The 23,325-nt window shown below is 42.1% G+C and overlaps 1 non-coding gene across 1 annotated transcript; it reads left to right on the top strand.

Annotated features, from left to right (window-relative positions):
- The first annotated feature begins 10,698 nt into the window (after positions 1 to 10,698).
- Positions 10,699 to 10,771, top strand: trnar-acg (transfer RNA arginine (anticodon ACG)). The gene has a single exon. It is a non-coding gene; the product is annotated as a tRNA-Arg (tRNA).
- Positions 10,772 to 23,325: the final 12,554 nt, after the last annotated feature.

Genomic DNA, 23,325 nt, shown 5'->3' with positions numbered 1-23,325 from the left:
TTGTCTATTGCCCGAAATTTCATGTATGAAAGCCATAAAGCAGGAATTATCTTCATTAAGGAGATCTCAAAATGCCGTTAGGAAAGGAGTTACTCACCAAGTGATGAAGAAAACTGTGATACGTGTTCAAATCAACGGCAGTAACATTGCATCGTGCCTTTCACCTAATGGAAGCTTCAAAGGTTTTCCTCTGACTGGAGTTTAAGCACATCTTGATCGCAGTCGTATAACGAGTTATTGCAAAGCTGACAAAGTGTTATATCAAACAAATGATGAAACAAGTAGGTTTCAAGTGGTATTTTAAACCACAAATCTCAGTTTGCATCACAAACCTCGGTTGATGGAGCTTGTTCTGCGATAGGTCATCATTTTTATGTCAGTACAAAAGCGCCACTTTCGCTCATGGCTCTGCAGCTCAGTGATTAGAGCTCTAACCTTGTTTGCCAGTGGCCATGAGCTCGAGTCCCACTTGGACTTTGCTGTGTTTCGCACATATACTGCAGCAAACATCCGAGCGTGCTTTCTCACTGTTGTGCAGAATTCTTTGTTCAGAATGAAACCATTTTCTCCAGGGCTAATCTGTTTGAGTTTGCAGTTCCACTTCAATGAACATGAGAATAACACGCAGCTGACGCGAAGAATGCTCCAATTTGGCAGGAGGAACAATGTGAGACTGTGGAAGCCGGACAGCAGCGTGGAAACAGTGGCAGAGGAAACACACGGGTAACCGGATTAAAGATTCTGTTCCTTATGTAGCGACTAAACAACTACGAAGTAAACAGGCAGGAGGCAACAAGATCACAGGAAGCCACGCTGCCTCAGAAGGTTTACTTTGAGCATGTATCAATTCTTCCTTTTTGGGCCTGTCCTTGAATGACAGCCGACTGCCTGATTACCCCTTTACTTACGTAAACAGGCTCTGGTTTTAAAGTCTAAAGTGAAGGAAGAAGAAGCCAAATGGTGAAATTCCTCAAGAAGTCGGTCTCTCCGGAGGCCTTTGTCACTCTCGCCAGGTGTGTCTCTACATTTACCTTTACAGGTGAAAATGGGGTTCAGTTCTCCATCGGATCATGAACAAATCTATCCGAATCTGACTTCACTCCCATATGTTGTTTCATTTGAGGTTAATGGTTTGCAGGGAAAGTCTCATTGAGATGAACACTTCAGACGCCAGACTGCGGGCCAAGCACAGCAAACTGGAAATGAGAATGTACGGCCGTTTGATGAGTGGAACTGACATCGTGCATTATTCTATGCTGTAAAACCACGTGTGTCACGAACATCTTTTTTTAAAGAAACTTCTCATCGCAGATAAACAAAGCTATTATTTTAACAGAAGATGCATTTGCACCAGCCGTGCAAACTGGTCGATTAGCGTTTATGATTCAGCACTTCCACCATTGTGGTTTGGGTTCATTTCCTAGTCAGGGAATCAGGATTTATTGTTCCTGTTAGGAAAAATAACAGAAGCAGAGCATCTCTGATAGGAATTGCATTTCACTTGCGTTTGCATGTGATTTGCAATTTTGCTGCAGGACCGCACAGTGGCTCACTGGTTAGCGCTACTGCCTGACAGCGCCAGACACCGACTTTGACACCAATTGGGTACACTGTAGGTAAGTTGGCTAATTCAGGAGCGAATGGAGAGACATAAGCTAGGCAATTGTTTTGGGAGGACTATTCCCTGGAGGGTCGGTGTGGATTTGTTGCATTAAGTGGCCTTTTTCTGAACTTGTGCAGCACAGAAACAGACCATTCGGTCCAACACATCCATGCCGACCAGATATCCCAAAGCAATCTTGTCCCACCTGCCAGCACCTGGCCCATACCCCTCCAAATCCTTCCTGTTCATTTTCCATTCAATTGCCTGTTAACTGCTGCAATTGCACCAGCTTCCACCACTTCATCTGTCTGCTCTCTCCATGCACTACCACACTCTGTGTGAAATGGTTGCCCCTTAGGCCTCTTTTATATCCTACTCCTCGCATCCTCAACCTATGCCCTCTCGTTCTCGACTCCCCCACCTCAGGGAAAATACTTTGCCTGTTTACCCACTCATAATTTTCAGAGAAGGGAGAAACGTGAGAAATAACAGTCACTTCCGGTGAGGGATTGATCCATGATGCGACAACCAACCGAATCACCTGTGACTGAAAAGCTCCATCCTCCCTACACTGATAATGGCATTATACACCATTAGAGTGGGTTTGCCTGTGTTGAAATGGACACAGCATTCTTTATGAAGACGGACTTTACTGGGATATAAAGACCTGGCAAAACACATGGAGGGATATGCCTGGAACAGAAGATGTCAGGAAGAATGAACAGCGTTTACTTGGAAATAAAAACATTGCAAAGGAATCCACTGAGATCCTGTGGGAGAAAGCCATTAGAAAAGACAAGGCGGGGTTTCATGGGGAGGTGGAGCAGACAAATAGATCGCGTGGCCTGAAACCAGGAAAAAGTGATTCGTGTCCATACGGAAATTTTCCAGACGATGTGAATTTGGTGAGAGTAAACAGGAAGAAAATTTCCTCATACAGATGGCTCTACAACTGGAGTTTAAAACTTCGAAACCAGTGTTGAATGATAAAGAAAGGTTTGGAGCATGGCTTGTTTTATTTTCATTGTAATGTTTTTGAAATTGGGACTCAGTTCTTTTTTTCAGAGAAAAGTAATTTCAGGCGCGTACAGACACACAAGGAATGAATTTAACGGGGACAGAGGGTCTGCTCTGTAGGGATGGGGTTGTGTTAAGTACACACTCTCTAATTGGTTAACGTTAATTGGAAAGTAATTGTATAACACATGCAACTGAATACGACTAAATGTGAAAATTATTATGAACGGTTTAGCAGCTCGATGTAAGTGAACTTCTATAAATTTTAAAAGAACTGAACTATTTGTTTTAGCTCAGCATTAAAGGGAAGCTGCTTAGCTCAATCTGATGCATAACTGTTTTATGATACAAAGTGTTCCCAATATTGTGGGATTAATTCTCGCAACGTCTCATTTTACCATTACGATCCTGATATCCCCACTCACCTAATCTATTCGATGATGGCGAGAATCAAAGGGATATTATGCCATAGTGAGGTGGAACTGACCTGCTGAGAAACACACAATTTTTTTCATCTGTTGCGTTGTAAATTTGGTTGCAATCACAGAGGAGGTATTGAGTGAATTTGCTGCTCACTTATCTCACCTGAAAATATCCCGTGACAAGACTCGAAACATATTCCTGTTTGAATTCTCTAAGCTTCACAGTAGTAATTTTAAAATAATATATATCATTTCGATTCGAATTTTTCCAACAACATTGAAAATATACAAAGAGATAAATATCATTCTTTTTGTCTTGTTTTAATAACCTGTATGAGTTTAAAGCAATTGCAATAACGTGAAACGATATAAGCGTCCTTTTCACAATTTAACACAGTGTATGATGAGCGGTTTGAGAAATCGAATCCGTCTCAAACATCACCCTGTATCTCTATTAAGAGTTGGATATTCTCCTCGGGAATATTTCTGTGTGGTCGTATGTAACGGAGGCATTTCCCAAGGGCAGGCCACTCCACAAAATCAGAAGTTAGATCTTTAGAGTGAATGCTGCTTTTTTCAACGTTTTATTGCTGTGTGTGTGTGTGTGTGTGTGTGTGTGTATGTCGGTGCGGAAGAATTCAGAACGTTGGGAATTGATGGTCAGCCAAATGAATGTTCTTCCTGTAGAATATGGTAGGCAAGAGTCACTAGTAATGTCCCAAGTATCTGCATCTGTGGGAAGAGCATCCAACTAAGTGTTTAAGGAAACTGGAGCTGGACGTTGGATTATTCAGGAGACTGAGGAGATAATTGAGAGGAGTTTTTGGCAGGCCGTAACACCTCAGGTATGCGATGCGGTTATAAGCATAGCATACCGTTATTGATACTTTTGAGGGGAAATGACTGAGGAGGGGTAACACATGGGGTACAGGTCTCTAACACAGAGTTTGTTCCTATTGCTCAAAAGAGATTGGGGGACAGGAAGAGAGCATTATTTCTGGAGACTTCATCGTGAGAGAAACGGATTGCAAATTCTGTGGGTGGCGACACACTTATGACTGGTATGTTGCCTCCCAGCTCTCAGGGCTTATAATGTCTCACATCGTGTTTGTGCGATTCTTAAGGGAGGGTGGGGGGGTGGTAGTCCCAAGTCATGGTCCACATATGAAACAACAACATTGGTAAGAAATGGTGAAATTCCTCTAAGGCTGAAATTCAGTGAGCCAGAGTGACATCTTCGATCTAGATCAAACAGAGTTGTTCTCTCTGATTTGTTACCCATGACACTTCGTGCAGAGATGAAGAATAGGTAGAGAGCTTTAGAACATAAAGCTACCGGTATGATACAGAGGGGCAGGATTTGGATACCTGGACAATTGTGTCTTATTCTGAAGTAGGTGGTACCTCAACAAATAGGATAGTTTTCACCTGAACCACAGGAGAATCAATATTCTGGAGGTGGTGAGGGGCGGGGGGATAATTTGCTAATGCTCTTCCGGAGGGTTTATGTGAACTCAGCAGCACAATGGGAACATGAATTGCAGGTCAGTTTTACAGGAGGTTTTGAGTAGTGAGGACATAACTAGGTTTGCAAGAGGGTACTGCCAAGGATGAAGATGGTTCCAAGTGTGTTTACTTCATCGCCAGGAGCATCTGGAATAAGGTAGATGAACTAAGAACATGGCTTGTTAACTGGAAGTTCGACGTTGTGCCCATTTCAGAGACATGAATGGCAGTGAATGGACTGGGAGTTCCTCGTGCTGCAGTTTCGATTTTTCAGTAAGAACAAGAAAGGTGGCTATGGAGGGCGAGGTGTGGCATGATTAACGATTCACAACATTACGGGAGCGAAAAGAATATTTGATGTTCACTCTACGGAGTCTACTGTGCTAGAAAGTTCTGATATTAGACTCAGGAAAGGAGAGGTCACTGTGAATGGAGTTTTCAATAGCCCACTGAAGCATTCCAGAGATGTAGAGGAAAAGATTGCAAAGATGATTCTGAATAGGAGCGAAAATAACAAGTAGTTGTTATGAGGAATTTTAACTTTACCAATAATGATTGGAAAGTTTATAGTTTGAGTAAATCTGATCGGTAAGTTTTTGTCCAATGTGTGCAGGAGGATTTCCTGACATAGCATATAGTCAGGCCAACAAGAAGCAAAGCCACATTGGAATTGGTACAGGGTAATGTACCAATCTGTTCGATGTGGAGGGAAGTGAGCACTTTGGTGATCGGAATAGGTGTAACCTATTCATCTGTGTCACAATTGAAAAAAGGCAATGTGTCGAGGAGAATATTGTGATACAAGCCATTAGAATACACGAAATTAATGTTCGTAAGGAGTTTGTGTTGGCAATTCTTGAAAGTGTGAAAAAAGATCTGTCCGCTGGGCTTGATGGGATGTATCCTAGGATTCTCTGGGAATCATGGGTGGAGACATTTAAGTATGGACGTTGAGTCATCGGCGTCTCTGTGATTAGTGAGTGAAGACTCAAAATTAGTAAATATTGACCCCTTCTCCAAGAAGAGGGGGAGAACTTTGATAATTTCAGAACATTGAGCCTCAGTTTCGTTGTAGATAAAGTGTTGGAAAAAGTTATGAGAGATGGGATTTATGATCATCTAATAAGGAAAAAGTTGATTCGGGATAGTCAATTCGATTTTGTGAAGAGTAGTTTTTGCTTCACGAACCTGATTGAGCTCTTTGTTTTTTTGAGCTATTAGGTGAATGAGGGTGAAGCGATTAAAATGGTGGATATAGTTTTCATTTAGGCATTGGTAATATTCCCCACGGTAGGCTACTGCATAAAATACATAGGCGTATGATTGAAGGTTTTTTTATTGGTTTGGATCAGAAACTGGCTAGCTGAAAGAAGACAGAATGGGTAGTTGATGGGAATTATTCGTTCTGGATTTCAGAAACTAGTGGTTTCGCAGAAGGTTTTTTTTCCGCTCCACTGCTGTTTGTCATTTTTATAAATAACCTGGATTAGGGCATGGAATGATGGGTCAGTAAATTTCCCGATAACACGAAGCTCAATGGAGTTCTCAACAGTGCCAAATGTTTTTGCAGGTTGCAGTGGGACATGAATAACCTGCAGAACTGAGCTCAGTGGTGTCAAATAGAAATTAAATTGGGAAAATGTGAGGTCATTCACTTTGGAAGCAGCAATAAGAAGAAAGAGTTCTGGGCTCAAAGTAATATTCTTGGAAGTTAAGCTGAGCAGAGAGACCTCGGCGCTACTGTGCAAAAAACGCTGCAAGTTACCACCCGTGTTGACAGGTTTGTTTGGAAGGAGCACGGAATGATTGATTTATTGGGAGAGAGGTTGAGTTTCAGAGCCATGAGGTAATGTTGCACTCCAAAATTCTCTGGTGGCCGCAATTGTGGAAGTGCATACAGTTCTGATCGCCACATCATCGGACGAATGTGCAATCATTGGCAAGGGTGCAGAGGAGATTAACTACGGTGCTGACTTTTTTGGAGGGCAAGTCTTACGAGGAGAGACTGCGGGAACTCGGGCTGTTTATGACAGAGAGAAGAAGTTTGAGAGATGATTTAATAGAGACATACAAGATGATCAGTTGCTTTCTTAAGGTGGACAGTGAAGGACATTTCTTTTTACAAATGGTGATGGTTGGCACAAGGGCACACAGCTTTAAATTGCGGCTGATAGATGCCGAGGCATGTTCTATTCGCAGTGAGTAGAAAAGGTGCAGAATGCCTAGGATTCAACAGTCGGAGATGCACCAACTTTTAGGTCTTTTCAATGATCGGGGATAATCTTTTGAGTCATAATTATAAACTGTCGTTCGGTTTGACATTTGATTAGGATCGCGTTGGGTGTAACATCAAGGCCCAAAGAGCCTTTATTGTACAATAATATTCGGTCCTCGAGCTGTTCTCAGCCTGATGTTGCAATCATCCTGGCCAATATCAGTGAAATGAGCGCCTGGCCTGGATCAATTTCTCAAGTTCGGCAGCTCAGACACATCCAGTCTGCTATAGAAGCACGGCAACCTGATCAATTTCCCCAATGGAGCTGACATCAGAGGACGTTCAACGGCTCCTGTTCTTGCCACTGAGGCCAGAAATTCAATTACTCAATTTTTTGCTGTGGATCTGAATTGAAACACAAATCAGAGGTGATTGTACTGATTATTGATCATCTATTATGTCACATCAGGTTCAGGAAAAGGACAGAGAAAAACGTGGTGAAAAAAGATGTTATTGAATATAATTCTGGATTAGTGTTACTGGAAGAGCACAGCAGTTCAGGCAGCATCCGGGGAGCAGCGAAATCGACGTTTTGGGCAAAACTGCTTCATCAGGAATAAAGGCAGAGAGCCTGAAGCGTGGAGAGATAAGCTAGAGGATGGCGGGGGCGGGGTGGGAGAGGGGAGAAAATGGCATAGAGTACAATAGGTGAATGGGGGAGGGGTTACTGAATATAAGTTTACCGTGGCTTCCTGCGTTGATCACGGGCAATTTTTGGTCACCACTGTACTGGGATTTTCCTTCCATCAGTTTCAATTTGTCACAGAATTCGATTCACTGACACTGCACCAAGTTCCTTTGGAAAGTTCATATGACACATTGACCAACATTGCACACAACGTCAATAATCTTCAGCATTACGACATCCAAGAGCACGTGGCAAGGTTTGTATAACTAGTATACAAAGCGCAATGCTATGCAAGATCTAATTGAATTCCAGTTTAGATTAGATTACATTCCCTACAGTGTTGAAACAGGCCCTTCGGCCCAACCCACCCAGAACCATTTCCCTTTGACAGATGCACCGAACACTACGGGAAATTTAGCATGACCAATTGAAATGACCTGTATATCTTAGTATTGAGGGAGGAAACCGGAGTACCCAAAGCAAACCCACGCAGTCACAGGGAGAACGTGCAAAATCCACACAGTCGGTTGCCCAAGACTGTGAGGCAGCAGTGCTAATCAATGAAACACTATGCCACCACAGTGCAAAGTAGCAAGAATCCAGAGTAATATTCAAAATGTCAGATATTCATATTCATTACCTTGGTCAGAATTCCAGCCTTGCAAGGGCGGGTCTGCCCCTGAATCCCCAGAATCCACGTGGACGCCTGTTCCATTGGTCCACCTGGAAGCCTCTGTTCAGCCTGACAGAGCAATCAGAAATCTCCACTTTCTGATCTGAAGCTGCGACAGGATTTGCCTAATCCAGCTGAGAGGAGAGCGAGGTACACGTGAGACCTTAATATTTCTTGATGTAGATTCACATTGTCCTCATTATGTTAATGTGTAAAGACCTGGGCCAGAAACAGCCCAGTCAGGACGGAAGATGAGGAGGCCATTCTTCACACCGCTCCTGCCCCGCCCCGCCATTCGATATCATCATGGCTGAGCCAGTATGTTAATGTTTTTTTTCTGCCTATTAACATCATCGTGTTTCCTACTGGCTAACAGATATAATAATCGAGCTCTATCTTCAATAGACATCGAAATTGTTCATTTGTGCGAATAAAGAACGTCCGTTTCAAGGCATTTGGGTTCCTGCTCCAATATTGCAGGGTTTGCAATGTAGCAGCCGAGTCTGGTCTGATCACATATCAAACCAAGAACTAAACCACGATTCTGCTGAGACGCATATCGATGATCTTGGAATGTAAACTCAGCAATCACGAGGAAATCCAACGGGCTTTCTCTTGCGCCACAGAGCCACGCAAGCAGGCATTTTTAAGCACACAGGGTTGCCTTTGCCTCGGGACTCCCATCTCACGTAGGTCTGCCTTCGTCACACTTTCCAGTACCAGGTGCTTACCCAAGTGTGCTCTGGCTATTCAAGTGTTTGTCTGCACGCTGCTGAAATATTCTACTGACATGTAGCTATGCCACACTTTCAGATAGTGAATTCCAGACAAACACCACTGTCTGTTTGAAATTATTTAATAAAGATTTCCCATTAATCGCTTGTCTCTTGGTTTTAATCTATGCTACTGCGTATTATTACTTCCCAAAACATGCTTATTTCTGTCACACATATCTCTCTTCTTCATAATATGTGCACGTTAATCAGTTTCTCACACAGCCTTCTCTGCACTTGGATAAACAGCCCCAGCCTGGCTCGTCTACCTTTGCAGTGGAAATGTTCCAGCCTTTTGCATCACTTGATGGTACCCTACCAGGTGGTAAAGCCGCAACTTCTGTGCTTATATGCAATGGTGTTTTCTGGGCAATTGTTGGAATGCAAGGAATACTGGTCCACAGGGTCGCGACAGAAAACTTGCTGGCAAGTTGTGGAGTTCAGTGGAATGGAAAATTGGAGAAAGTGGAAAAGAATGCATACCTTCCACCGCTTCCTGTCACCAGTGAGCATATCCAAGTCACATTCAGACATTCAGACATATTTCCTCATCTTTAAAAGGTATGCACACTTTCTGTTTGCCATGCGACAGTTTTGTAAAGTAATTCAGTACTGACAGCATTACCGTTTAAAGCTGTGTGACAGATGTTGCAAACGGTCATACCAGACAAAATGAGGTGCCACGTGACAAAAAATAATATGTCTTTCATTCAGGAAAGATAAAATAGAATTGTTTATAGAGATTTGTTCATAGAAAACTGTGGTGAACTGTCTGCTGATTTTTTTAGATGGGGAAGAAGACGTCTGCATGAGCACCATGAGCACCGCGTGCTGACTCTGATCTCCAGGATCTGCAGCCCTCACTTTCACCTGCGGGAGAGGGAACAGAGTCATCGTTAACAATTGTGTTTTGAACTGGAAGAATTTTTCAAGCGAAGTTTGATTGAACGTTGGGATGTGGAAGTTCTGGATAGATTAGTTGAGCCCAACAGCATTCTATGATTGATCAGAGCCCCCAGCGCGCCCATGAGTTTCTCTGATTGGTTGCAGCACCAATGCCTGCAGCTTGGTCATGTAGAACTGCCTCTTCTACGCTGTTGGGCATTATACATCATCAGTTCAGATGCGTCCTGCAGCATGCACAGGGTTAACATGATTGGAGAGCATGCATGTGGCGAATGATCATTGGAACGAAATGTTGTCGTCTTCAATCGATAGTTGGTGAGTGAGGGCGAAAGGGGAGGGAAGCACTAGGTGCTAGAGCCCAGTTATAGGTTTCATGTTTGGACATTATATGACTCTGGACCCAAACACAGTGGCTCTGGGCTCGCCAATTAAGCCAAAGACAGCCTGAGTCTCCTTCCCAGAAACAGACCCCAGTCAGCCGCCCCTATTCCTGGTTCAGTTTTATCTTGTTTTAATTTATCAGGTCACTGTTGGTTTATCTATCTTTAGTGTGAACAGAGGTGAAAATAAGTGATATTGTTTGAAATCATTGTTGTTGTCCAGGAGGATGTGGTGTTGTTGGGAGACGTTTGGCTGTGTATTAGTGACTGGGACTGATGGTAAAGTGTACCCCATGAACACCTCCGTCCCTTACCTTGCTGTAAATATTTCAGATACGAAAATAATGAACATCTGTGTCCTTTTTTTAGAACAAAAACCTGCTTTGAAAGGTGGTGAAGATTGGACTGAAGCAGTGACAGTGATTATCTTTATTGACTTGGTCAATTCGTGCACATCATTGCTATTAATCATGTCTGTGCTAACATAACGGCTCTTATGCAGTTGCCTGTGCGTCGGGCCAGTGGCGCAATGGATAACGCGCCTGACTACGGATCAGGAGACTGTAGGTTCGAGTCCTACCTGGCTCGAGGAAAATGCAGGCATTTATTACGCATTTGAAAACTGATTTCTCTTCAGCCGAAATCAGCTGTTACTTTTTAATCTGCAGGAATAAGAATGCCTTCATTAATTGACCATGACAACCTCAGGGTCAATATTCCAGAGTCATCACAGGAGGAAGACGAATAGTCGGACACCTTGGTCATGGGCACCTTTCCATTTCGCAAAGCCACCGATCGCATCACTGTTGCTCGCGGGAATGCTCGGCTTTGAGCATTTTTTTGAAACTCCTTGTCCCATGCATTCAGAGAAGAATGAAGAGTTCAATGTCCAACTAATCTTTATAGAGAGTGAGTTCCAGAGTCTACCACCTGCAGACTGATAAAGTTTTCCGACAAATCTATTCAAAGCTTTCTGCATCTTGTCTGAAATCTACAAACGCTGGTGATCGATCAAGAGCAACTGTTTCCTTCAATCTGTAATTCCATGCTCCTCATTATTTTGTACAAGTCAATCATGTCTCCTCACAATCAGCTCTGCTCTGAGAAAAATAACTCCCGTTTTGCCGAGGCCAGACCACTCAAAACATTCTTATGCAGGAAATTCAGATTGTAACGTCGCTGTTTGTTTTGGTGAGTGTGTAGTATGATTTGCTTAGAATACTTTAGCTAGGTTGACTTCCAGTTTTTAAAACAGAGAGAAAATTATTCACAAAACTAAGGAATGAAACACAATGAACAGAATATAAAATACCCACAGATCTTAGCTATCTAAAGTAGACTTACATATGCTTTTCAAAACAATAAACAACAGTCCTGATAATTAAACCCCATAAACACAGAATACAAATGAAACTGATTTACAGGTCGATATTAGAGGTGCAGAAGATGAGAGACATTCACATCACTGGCACACGGAAAACCTTCGTGTAATTATGTGTGGCTGATACTTTGGCAATGGTTAACAAAATATTTAGGCTGTCAAATAAATTTTGAAATTCTTGTGTTCGCTGAAATTTCTTGCCTGTTTTGAGCAATTTGGTGAGTTGAGCAGTCCCACTTCTAACAGTCAGCACAAACTTTCAGAAAAAGTCACTCAATCCGGTAAACCGTCGTACTGCTCTTTTCGTCAACAATGTATAAAAATTCCCCGTAAATTTCGTTTTCACATCCCGTGGGGCTATTTGTCCGTGTTCAACGACATAGCCCAGGAAGGTGACTTTGACTTTGGCAGATATACTTTCAGTTAGGTTTACAAATCAGTTTGACTCCCGTATTCGATCAAACAAGCCCGAGAAATTCTGTAAATATTCAATCCATGAAACTGAATGTCCCAGGCACACCACACACCAAACTGTTGTGTATCCAGCAATTACCTTGTCCGTTCACCTCTGAAATACCAGTGATTTTTTTTGCACGAAAGGCATTACTTTAAATTACTGCAGACCAGTTGGCGTTACAAAATTGCCTTTGATCTTTCCGACAAAGTTTACTATCAGTAACCTTTGAGGAAGTCCAACTTGGAAATGTAAGTTGCTCTTCCAATCTCTTCCACATAGTCCTCCAACTGCAGATGCGTAGATGCACCAGTCTTTCTAACACCATTGACTTCGTGATAGTCCACACATAACTTTTGTGTCTTACCTGACTTTGGCACCATGATGATGGGTGAACTCCATTCATTGAAACTCACTTTGGTTATGCCATCTTGGAACATACGTGACATCTCCTTATAAACTTGCAGCAACTTTATAGGGTTATGCCTGCAAGGATGTTACAAAATCAGAACAGCAAGTCCTATATTTACATCATCTACAAATAGGTTATTAATTCCCAGTTTATTTCAGCATGCAAGAGTAATAACTCTTACGATTTTCTTCTGGAAGAGAACTGAATAACTTTACCAATATTGGACAACTTTTGCATTGTCCAATTTTATAGCAGGAACGTCCAATGCAGAATTCGCTGAAATTGGTTCTTCCCAGTGTGTTGTATTCAATAACACATTCTGCCATTGCGTTCATTCTCTGCCAAAATACCATTAGGGCATATTCCCATCACACGTTCTGTGAGATTCCTTCATGCCAGGAGTTCCTATCAAGTTGTTGTGGTTCTGCTCGCCGAGCTGGAAGTTTTTGCTGCAAACGTTTCGTTCCCTGGCTAGGGAACATCATCAGTGCTGTTGGAGCCTCGTGTGAAGCGCTGCTTTGATGTTTCTTCCGGTATTTCTATTGATTTGTTCTTGCCGCTTCAGGGTGTCAGTTTCAGCTGCAGTGATTTGTATGTGGGGTCCAGGTCGATGTGTCTGTTGATGGATGTTCTTGCCGTTTCCGGGTGTCAGTTTCAGCTGTAGTGGTTTGTATATGGTGTCCAGGTCAATGTGTCTGTTGACGGAGTTTGGGGATGAATGCCATGCTTCTAGGAATTCTCTGGCTGTTCTCTGTCTGGCTTGTCCTATGATAGTGGTGTTTTCCCAGTCAAAATCTTGTTGCTGATTGTCTGAGTGTATGGCTACTAGAGATAGCTGGTCGTGTCGTTTTGTGGCTAGCTGATGTTCATGGATGCGGATTGTTAGCTGTCTTCCTGTTTGTCCTATATAGTGTTTTGTGCAGTCCTTGCATGGTATTTTGTAAACTACGTTAGTTTGGCTCATGCTGTGTATTGGGTCCTTTGTTCTAGTGAGTTGTTGTCTGAGCGTGGATGTAGGCTTGTGTGCTGTTATGAGTCCTAAGGGTCGCAGTAGTCTGGCTGTCAGTTCTGAGACGCCTCCTGATGTATGGTAGAGTGGCTAGTCCTTTTGGTTGTGGCATGTCCTCGTTCCTCGGTCTATCTCTTAGGCATCTGGTGATAAAGTTGCGTGGGTATCCGTTTTTGGCGAATATCTTGTATAGATGTTCCTCTTCCTCTTTTCGCAGTTCTGGTGTACTGCAGTGTGTTGTGGCCCTTTTGAATAGTGTCCTGTTGCAGCTTCGTTTGTGTGTGTTGGGGTGGTTACTTCCATAGTTTAAGACTTGGTCTGTGTGTGTTGGTTTCCTGTGTACCCTTGTGGTGAATTCTCCGTTGGGTGTTCTCTCTACGAACACGTCTACGAATGGGAGTTGGCTATCCTTTTCCTCTTCTCGTGTGAATCTGATTCCTGTGAATGTTGCGTTGATGATTCGGTGTGTTTTTTCTATATCTGTGTTTTTGATGATTACAAAGGTGTCATCAACATATCTGATCCAGAATTTGGGTTAGATTTGTGGTATGGCTGTATGTTCTAACCTTTGCATAACTGTCTCTGCTATGAGTCCCGAGATTGGTGATCCCATGGGTGTTCCGTTGATTTGTTCGTATATCTGATTGTTGAATGTAAAGTGTGTGGTGAGGCACAGGTCCAGCAGTTTAAGTATGCCGTCCTTGTTGATAGGTTCGGCCTCCTGTGTTATGTTATGTATGTCCAGTAGGTTGGCTATTGTTTCTCTGGCTAGGGTTTTGTCAATTGAAGTGAACAGTGCCGTCAGGTCGAATGATACCATGGTTTCTTCTTTGTCTATGTGTGTATTCCTGATGACGTCCAAGAATTCCTGTGTTGATTGTATGGAGTGTTTGGATCCGCTGACTAGGTGTTTCAGTTTTTGTTGTAGTTCTTTGGCCAGTTTGTATGCTGGTGTCCCTGGTAGTGATACTATGGGTCTGAGTGGGATGTCTGGTTTGTGTACTTTAGGTAGTCCATAGAATCTGGGGGTGTTGTTGCTTTCAGTTTTCATTCTTTGCTGGTCCGCTTTGGTTATCTGTCCGTTTTTTTGTAGATTCCTTAGTGTGTTGTTTATTCTATTGGTGAGTTGTGGTGTGGGGTCGGAATCCTTCATTTGGTAGGTGTTGGTGTCCGCGAGTAGTTGTTGTGCTTTACTGATGTAGTCTGATTTATCTAGGATGACCGTCATTCTGCCTTTATCTGCCGGTAGTATGATTATGTTTTTGTCATTTTTCAGTGCTTTCAGTGCTTCCCTCTCCTTGGTGTTGAGGTTATGTGTTTGTCGTTTTCTTATCATCAGAACTCAGTGCGTCTCAGAACTGACAGCCAGACTACTGCGACCCTTAGGACTCATAACAGCACACAAGCCTACATCCACGCTCAGACAACAACTCACTAGAACAAAGGACCCAATACCCAGCATGAGCCAAACTAACGTAGTTTACAAAATACCATGCAAGGACTGCACAAAACACTATATAGGACAAACAGGAAGACAGCTAACAATCCGCATCCATGAACATCAGCTAGCCACAAAACGACACGACCAGCTATCTCTAGTAGCCATACACTCAGACAACCAGCAACATGAATTTGACTGGGAAAACACCACTATCATAGGACAAGCCAGACAGAGAACAGCCAGAGAATTCCTAGAAGCATGGCATTCATCCCCAAACTCCATCAACATACACATTGACCTGGACACCATATACAAACCACTACAGCTGAAACTGACACCCGGAAACAGCAAGAACATCCATCAACAGACACATCGACCTGGACCCCACATACAAATCACTGCAGCTGAAACTGACACCCTGAAGCGGCAAGAACAAACCAATATAAATACCGGAAGAAACATCAAAGCAGCGCTTCACACGAGGCTCCAACAGCACTGATGATGTTCCCTAGCCAGGGAACGAAACGTTTGCAGCAAAAACTTCCAGCTCGGCGAGCAGAACCACAACAACGGATACCCGAGCTACAAATCTTCAATCAGATTTTAGTTCCTATCAAGTAGCTAACCTTACTTGATTTCTTCTTAATTTGATAAGGTCTTCGAAAACTTGCTTTATAGTTTCACCAGTTAATGAAATTTAAATAAATACATTGTTCCCAGTGGCAAAATTCTGATTTTTTTGTTTCTCATACACTTCCTGCTTCACCATTTGCTGCGATAATTTTAAGTGCTGTCTCGACAACTCTCCAACATTATTTAGTCCAATTCTAAAATTTGACACACCGTCCAAATGCTTGGTCTCTGTAAACTGACTTATTAAAATTTCCTTATTAAATTTTAATGGTCCTCTTTCTTTGTGCCCCAAATTGGTCTCAGATGATCTTAGTTTTGTGGATTCTTTCGATATATCTCAGATCGCAAACAGCACTGATGCAACTCCCGTATGGAAATAATCTGGCTACTCCGAACCATTAAACTTCAACATAGTCTTTCATAATTGACGTCGCCTTTCCAGTGCACCATGTGATTCTGAATGGTACACAGTGGATTTGATTCGTTTTAATCCGAAGCTATCTATATACTCCCTGGAAAGTTGGATGTGAAGTTTGACCCTTGATCTAATTGTATCTCTGATAGTAGTCTTTATTTAGTTTTTTTTTAAATCGTAATTTTTCCTCAATCCTTTTAGCGGTCATCTTGCAGAATTGAACAGCATTTGGAAATCTCGTCAATACATCCATTTATGTTAATTAATACTTATTCCCGTCTTTCCTTGGATGTAGGGAACCTACAGAATGAATCAAGACAATTAAGACATATTCCTTGAACGCTGCAGCAGGTATTAAAGGTGCAGGCTTTATTTTTTCCATTGGTTTGAAATGTATGACACGTCAGGCAAAATTCAATTACATTCATCTGCAATCCAGGCCAGTAAAAATGTCTTTGTATTTTAGCCTCCATTTTCCTCACGCCTCAGTGACATCCAATTTTTTGGCATATGTGGCACTCGCAGCACCACTTTTCTGTACCCTACTGGGGAAAAAAAACATTCTGCCCATTTGTCACATGCTTCAATATATGTTGGTCTCCATTTCCTCCTTAACATATCATTTGCTAAGTAATATCACACAGGGATGCATTCACTCTCCTTCCGAATATATGTCTTCTGATCCAAGTGATTTAATTTTTCATCTTTCTGCTGTAACTCATTAGCATAGCTGAGCTGAATATGCTAGCAATTTTTAACGTTTGTCCCCTGCTGTGTCCCACTTACTTGATATTAAAAACATTGTAATCTTGATGCATTGTGTAGATTCCCTACATTCAATAAAAGATGGGAATGAGTTCTAATTAACATAAATGGATGCAATCATTTTTCAGCTTCCTCATCCGTGCCTTTTGATTTCTCCTGCTTTCGATTGTGACTCTGTGATCGCGTAAAGACACAATCTGGGAAAATTCCTTTATCAATGTCCTGCATTGCTACTCTTGCCTGCAGCTCGACTGGCTTTTCAACCGGAGTATGGAGCAGGCTTACCGGTGGTTGAGCTATATCATTTGCAAGCACAAATTGTATTCTTGGAGCTGAGAGTTTGTCCAGAACTCCCACCACAAACTCCCCACTCTTTTCTGCCCACTCTAGCTTCACTGTACATCACTGAGCAATGTTTCGTCCCACCATGAATTCATGTACACATAGTTCTTCAGGAGTACATATTTCCCCATCCTTCTGCATCACAGACTGAGACGATCCTGTGTCCCTAAATGCTGTTACCTGTCTATTTGCTACTCCTCGCCAAGGTAAATAACCTTTAACTTGGCAGGTATATTTTTCAATCAGACATGGCACTTCCCCCTTACCAACCTCTGAACGGTTTGTGCACTCTGATGAAGCTTTCCAGCCTCCACTGTGCTTTCTATTACCATGCCAACAAAACATCCAGGCTTGTTTTGTTTTCCTGCATTTGATTTTACAGTGCTTTCCATAGTTCTCCAATACTGATTTCATGAGGCCAACTTTATTGCAATGAAAACCTCAGATCTTGTTCCCTTCAAGGTTTTCCTATATATCCTGTGATACGTTATCCTCGTGACCTTCACAGAGATTTAACTTTCCCTTTCCACGTGAGGATTTCTCTTTGCCCAATTTCTATCCCTCAGGCTTAAAATGATTCTGGAAGCCCATCCTTGTTTTATGGATCAGTTCATTACAATCAGCCATTTCAGCTGCTCTCTTTGTCGTTTTAACAATATGCTCTTCCAATTTAATCTTATCTTCAGCATTTATCTCCAGCGTTTTAATGTGAATTCCTTTAGTAATTGCCAATTTCTGAAGTTCAATATCTGTCTCCCTTTCTCTCTGCTCTTCTGCTCTCTCTTCTTCGAATCGTACCTGAAACTGCTTGAAATCTGGTCTCTTTTCCTTATCTCTCGTGTCTAACTCAAGCTGCTTCATATTCAATTAACATTTAAACATCTCTGCAAATTCTCATGAATTTTCAAGCTGCGTGAAATGCTGAGCTACTGTGGGGAGTGAACTCTCCTTTTCTCACAGAAAGAGGCAAATACAACCCCAGCATTTTTGCTTATTCCAGAAACCTGGCCTGAATCAGTTTTTTGTAAAAATGCCAATTTTTCATCGTCCATAGTCAAACAACGCTTTGTACCTAAATGAGACATGCTTTCCCAAGAACTGTCCACGACAATCCAAATCAACACCCGAAATGAAGACGCAGGCACATATCGGTTGCTCTTTTAATCCATCAACTCTCTTCCAATTTGTTATGAGCTAGGCTAAATCATTCAAAAAGTTATTAAGCCGACAACGCAGATGGTAACATTATATTCTTTCTCGTTAAGTGTACAGTGATAATTAACCAATTAGCTAATTATAAAAATCACGGATACAAAAATAAAAAAAATATAGAATACCCACAGAACTTAGTCCTTCCAAAATAGACTGAATTATGTCGTTCTGAAAGTACACAACATTCCGACAAAAAAAACCTTAAACACAGTGAAAATGAAACAGAACCTTACGGTTAAAAACTGGAACAGCAGAAGGAGAGAAGTTATTAATTAATGCACCACTGCTACAGGATCTAAAAACCGGAATTCAGCATTCCAGAATGACCACTCTTTTACCACTATACAGTTCATTTCTAAAACATAGAGTCTTTGGCCTCAAGCCTCAGCTGTTGATGTAGAAAAAAAGGTCTCACAGCGAAGAATTACATCACTATAACACTTCATCTGATTCGGAGCCTGAACTGATTTACAATGCCTTTGATTAAAAAAAAGTCAAGACACTTAATCCTTGAGGAAAAGTACAGCTCGTTGTTTTTTTAAAAGAGAGCATCTTTGTGACAGAGCAGTCTGTCCAAACAATCTTCATCACTGAAATTCTACGAACAGACAATGTCCTGGTAAATTTGGTCTGCACAGTTTCCAGTGCTATCACATCCCTGCCATAATGATAATTGCAGAAAGACACTCAATACTCCATCTAGAACCGATTGAGCAAATGAACTTAACAACTTAGAAATGCACAAAAACTGCACTTTCTCAATAATGTGACTTTTACACAATATTGCGCCGTGGAGAAAGTGAGAACTGCAGATGCCAGAACTCAGAGTCGATAGTGTGGCGATGGAAAGCACAGTTGCTCAGGCAGCATGCGAGGAGCGGGAGAATTGCAGTTTCGGATATAAACACCTCATCAGGAATGAGGTTTGTGGCCGTGGGAATGAGAGATAAATGGGTGGTTTGGGAATTTGGGGGCGTGATAGCTGAGAAAGTGATGAGCAGATAAAGGTGGAAAATAAGATACGAGTTCTGACAGGAGGTGGAACGGGTAGGTTGGAAAGGTGATGTGCAGGACATAAGGGCAATGCTGAGTTGGAGTCATGAAACTAGAATAATGTGAGCGGAGGGTGATTGAGGAAACTGGTGATCCCATGTGGCATCAAGGTCCCAAGCGGAAGATGAGGCCTTCTTCTTTCAGGCGTCAGGTGTTTAGAGAATGTCAATGAAGGAGGAGCAGGACCTGCATGTGCTTGGCAGATTGGGAGGTAGAGAATGATTTACATCAGTGATGAGCTTCCAACTGCATATCCAAACTATCACTACGAACATGTTGTTACATCTCAGGAACAGTATCTGACACTACCCTCATCTAAGTAGAAGGCGAAGATTGCAGATGCGAGAGATTGTAGTCAGGAAGGATAGCGCTAGAAAGCACAGTGGTTAGGCAACATCTGAGGACTAGGAATGTCAATGTTTCGAACATACCTAGCGAAGAACATATGCTCGAAAATCGATTTTCCGACTTCATGGTTGCTGCCTTACCAGGGGTACTTTTCAAGATCCATGCTTTTACCTCGACACCACCACCATTCAACTGCTTTAGAAAATTAAGATGCACCTGGCACCACTCAGTTGGTACTTCTGCTGCATGCGAGAAAAACTGCAACATTCTTTTCCCCATAAATATCATTTCATTCAGATCACTTATGAAAAGAAAACTGCAGCGGCTGAATATCTGAGGGGAAAAAATTGTTGTAGAATTCAGCATTCTCTCAGTGCATCTGAATGTTTGAACATAAAGTTGCTAAAGGAAAAGAGAAATCTTCAGTTTAATAACTGCTACATTCTGTTTCTCAAAGGAAAAACGAGTTTCATCAGCCGGAATGTTTCGGTCAGGCAATGCATGCTCACCCTGTCAGGTTCTGAGAGGAATGGTGGAATATATATTAGCTTCGCCACTGCTGAACAGATGAAAAATATTAATTTGACTTCCGAAACAGTTGATGCTGCTGCAGAAATGTCAATGTGACTCATATCCCAGCACAGCCATTTCGGTGTGTATTTCAGAGTCCTGCAATATCACATTTAATTGAAAAGATTTTTATTGATTGTTCCTTATAAATACGGCTTTCTCCATTTCAGAGTTCATTGGACAATATTTTACCCACTCTCTTATTCATTGGTACATCACTCAATTTTAATACCCTAATGTTCCATTCACGACTAATCTACCAAACTGCATTCACGAAGAAAATGCTTATTTTTAAAACCGAAGACTGAGCTTAACCCATGCCTATTGGAAATCAACCATCATTCTGTCACTCTCTATGCATTGTTTAGTGTGTCTCAGTGCCTGTCACCTGAAACCTGTGCCCTCTCGTTTTGAACTTCAACATATTGTGCAAATGATTTAGGCCAGTTGTCGATCCATGCCCCTCATGAATTCATAAACGATGAGAACGTGACACACTGGCTGGAACATTCCAGCGAAAAAGCCCCTGCCAACCCCATCTCCATGCTTATCTGACGCCCTCAGTTCCCCGCAACATCCTTGTAAATCATGTGTGCACAGTTTCAATTTTCACAAAATCCTTTCTTTAGAAGTTGACCATAATTGTAAACAATATTCTAAATGTGATCTCACCAATGCTCCATATCGCCACAACATGATCTTCCAACTTGGATAATCGACTTTCTGACTAATAACGAAAAGCGTGCCAAGTACTTTCTTCACCACATTGTCTCCTTGTGGCACCACTTCATCTGATTTTATAAATTTTGCCTTGACTGATAAAGTTGTGATTGTCACTATGTTCTGCTGCCTTCACGGATATGTTGACCAACATGCAAAGCCTCTCTGTTCCTATGGGTTTCCTCGTGTCCTGTCAATCATTGAGTAATCCGTTGACGTGTTACTTCGAATGTGCATCACGTCATGTTTTTCATGGTTAGTTTCAAATCCTCTCTCTAAATTTGACATTTGATAAATCCATTTCTGAGCTCCTCCATCCAAAAAGGATCTTCCTCACTATTAACCACTTTGCTAATATTCGTATCATCGACAACTCTGCTTATCATTTCCTCCTAACTTGTTCTACATTCTTTACACACATTCACAAACGACATGGGACCCAGCATTCATCCTTGTGTTACACCATTGAATATCAGTTCCAGTCACAAGGAACAGCCTTCTATCACCATCCTGTGTCTCTTACCACCACCAATTTAAGTTTGTATCCAACTGCCAGGGGACCTTAAATCCCTTTTCATTTGTATCCTCCTACCAATCTTCAGAGTGGTGTCGTGTTGAAGGCTATGTTGGAATCCACACAAATAACATCAACTTCACTACCCTCGTTAAAAAAATACCTGATCACTTGCCAATAAATTGAATTTAATCCAATCTGTTAGGTACGACATTCTGTAACAAAACCATGATTACTCTCCCTGATGAAACCTTGCCTGGCGAAGTGGCAGTTAACTATTTCCTTCAAGGTTTGCTCCAAAAGGTTCCCTTCAATTGATGTGCGACTCACTGCTGAGTGATTCTCTGGTTTATCTCTCCCAATCTTGCGTTAGTCCAGTCCACTACAAACCCAAAGATAAAAGTAAACCATTGCTCAGAACACCTGCAATTTCCTCCCATGTCACAGAGAGGAACTTAAGATGCAAGTTCATCCTGAATTGACAGTATGCCCACTTCAATCCGGAAAACCGCGAACACTTCCTCAGTCCCTATGTCCAACTGCTTAAGAACTTTTCCATCCCTCCTCCTGCATTTTGCCTCTATATCTTACCACAAGAGGACTGTTTGCTCGCTGAACAAGTAAAGTGATTCGCTCAGTTATTCCATTTGCTGACACGACTGTACTGTCACTCTGGAGGAAGGTCATTCAGATATTTTAGCTTGAAAACGCTGTATTAAGCATTTGTGGTTATGAAATATTTGCTTTGATAGCCACAGGCTATTACAGTGAGAAATGGTTTGAATTTTCTCCAACTGAAAGACATTGACTTTATTCCAACTCCTGTGGAGATTCCTATCTGTTCACATCTGACATGACGGAGATGTTGCTCTCTTGTTGTTTATCATATCTAGAACAGAGCTGCGGCACAAATCCCAAACACATGATTTCTATTTTCATTGACCTACGAAGTCGATGCCAGTGGTAAACATTGTAATGGCATTCGTCAACAAGAGAAACTTTCAGGATGAAAACAGTTCTGTCTTATGTGCAGCGGGTTATTACAGAAGCACAGTATCCAGCCTCCTCAGGGGCAAGACGAAAAGATGCTGAAAAGAGAAATCGAAGTTTACATTTTTGGGCCAGTGACCCCCTCCTTGGCACTGATGATTTCCAGGAAAACCTCTGTCTATATGCAGAAGATATGTGGGGGCGCAGTAATTACGAGTAAACGAGATGTTGGGATAGAGCCGAAAGAGAGAGACGAGCAGTTGGGCATAGGAATTGATAATGATCTGTTGGAGCATTAACAACTGCTCACAGAGACTGTTTATGACTAACCAAAGGTAGTGCGTGACTAGGCCTGGTGAGTGTGTCGGGGGCCAACACATGGGAAACTTCAGGCCTCTAAAATGACTGAAATCGATCTGGAGGGTCGTGGGGTCCTCAAGCAGAAAATGGTCTGCTGCATATTCAGCATGCGCTAAGCTATGGTGCAACACTGCAGTAAGACTGAGATAGAGACGTTCGTTCGGAAACATGGTTCTGTGCTAAAGGAGCAGTGAACTGGAAGCTCAGGGACATTTTTGGCGTTAGAACTTGGCATTTCGCAAACTTTAATTCAGTCCACACTTCGTTTCCCAAGGTGGTGGCGACCACAATATGAGCAGTAGAATAGATTGTGCAAAGTGTAGGGAAAGTATTGCTTCACCTGGAAGGTGTATTTGAACACTTGTCTACTGAGCATGGAGGTCAGAAATGGACAAGTGAGGAGAAGAAAGAAGCAATTAGGAAGGATACCGTAGAAAATATTATTATAAATGTTTTTAATCAATGAGTAAGAATGCGACCATAAAGGCATTATACCTGAATGCTCGTAATTTTCGGAAGAAGG

This window comes from Hemiscyllium ocellatum, chromosome 47, assembly GCF_020745735.1.
Source record: "Hemiscyllium ocellatum isolate sHemOce1 chromosome 47, sHemOce1.pat.X.cur, whole genome shotgun sequence".
Lineage (NCBI taxonomy): Eukaryota > Metazoa > Chordata > Chondrichthyes > Orectolobiformes > Hemiscylliidae > Hemiscyllium > Hemiscyllium ocellatum.
Note: the sequence above shows the minus strand (reverse complement) of the source record. Positions and strands in the feature narration are given on the sequence as shown.